This window comes from Silene latifolia, chromosome 4, assembly GCF_048544455.1.
Source record: "Silene latifolia isolate original U9 population chromosome 4, ASM4854445v1, whole genome shotgun sequence".
Taxonomy (NCBI): domain Eukaryota; kingdom Viridiplantae; phylum Streptophyta; class Magnoliopsida; order Caryophyllales; family Caryophyllaceae; genus Silene; species Silene latifolia.
In genome coordinates, this window is record NC_133529.1 from 53,430,102 (window position 1) to 53,431,060 (window position 959).

At 41.5% G+C, this 959-nt stretch overlaps 1 non-coding gene across 1 annotated transcript; it reads right to left on the minus strand.

The window, feature by feature from the left end:
* Window positions 1–393: 393 nt before the first annotated feature.
* Window positions 394–500, minus strand: LOC141654281 (small nucleolar RNA R71). The gene has a single exon (XR_012547842.1). It is a non-coding gene; the product is annotated as a small nucleolar RNA R71 (small nucleolar RNA).
* Between the last annotated feature and the right edge of the window lie 459 nt (window positions 501–959).

The window sequence follows — 959 nt, forward strand, 5'->3', positions numbered from 1 at the left end:
CCAACACAAAATCAACCCACAATGCCTAAGTTTTCATCACATTCCGTACCCACCGAGGAGAACCTACCCAATGGTACTCCCACACCACAACACTTAACCGGAAATTTTATTGCCAAATCCGCATTTATCCAATTAGTCAAAAGATGCCAATTTAGGGGGATGCCTAGTGAAGACCCTCACTCTCATATGGAGAGTTTTTGCGACTATTGTGATGCGATTTCTCAAACCGGTGTAACTCAAGACCAAATTCGATGGGTCTTATTTCCTTTTTCTCTAATTGGCACCACGAAACAATGGTTGAAAGGCCTTGATAAGGCTACTCTCGGAATTGATTATTGGAAGAAGTTGGCTCTAGCTTTCTACAAAAAGTTCTATCCACCGGAAAAGACTAACATGCTAAGAGCTCAAATTACGGGCTTTAAGCAAAGAGATGAAGAATCTTTGTATGAAGCTTGGGAGCGATTCAAGGGAATTTGCCGCTCATGTCCGCATCATGGACTTAGCGAGTGGTTCTTGGTACGACAATTTTGGAACGGTCTTTATGAAGATTCAAGGAACATTCTCAACATGGGATCAAATGGAATGTTCACCGAAGTTGATGACAATCAAACTTGGAACAAAATTGAGTAAATGACGGTCCATAACTCACAATATAGTAGACCACGCAAGGCTACTAGAGGAGGAAAGCATGAAGTGGACTCCATTACTCAATTGGGTGCTCAACTTAGTGCTCACATTGACACCATCAATTTGAAGTTTGAAAAAGCTATGGCTAGACTTGAAGAAGCCTCAAAATCACCAAAGCATCATGTTAATGCCATGACTGCATCTTCATCAATCCCAAGTGGGATATGTGAGAATTGTGGAACTTTGGGACATGACCAAAGTGAATGTAGGGGAACAAATGAACAAGTGAATGCTTTCCAAGCATACAAGAGTGGTACCCCTTATTCGAACTA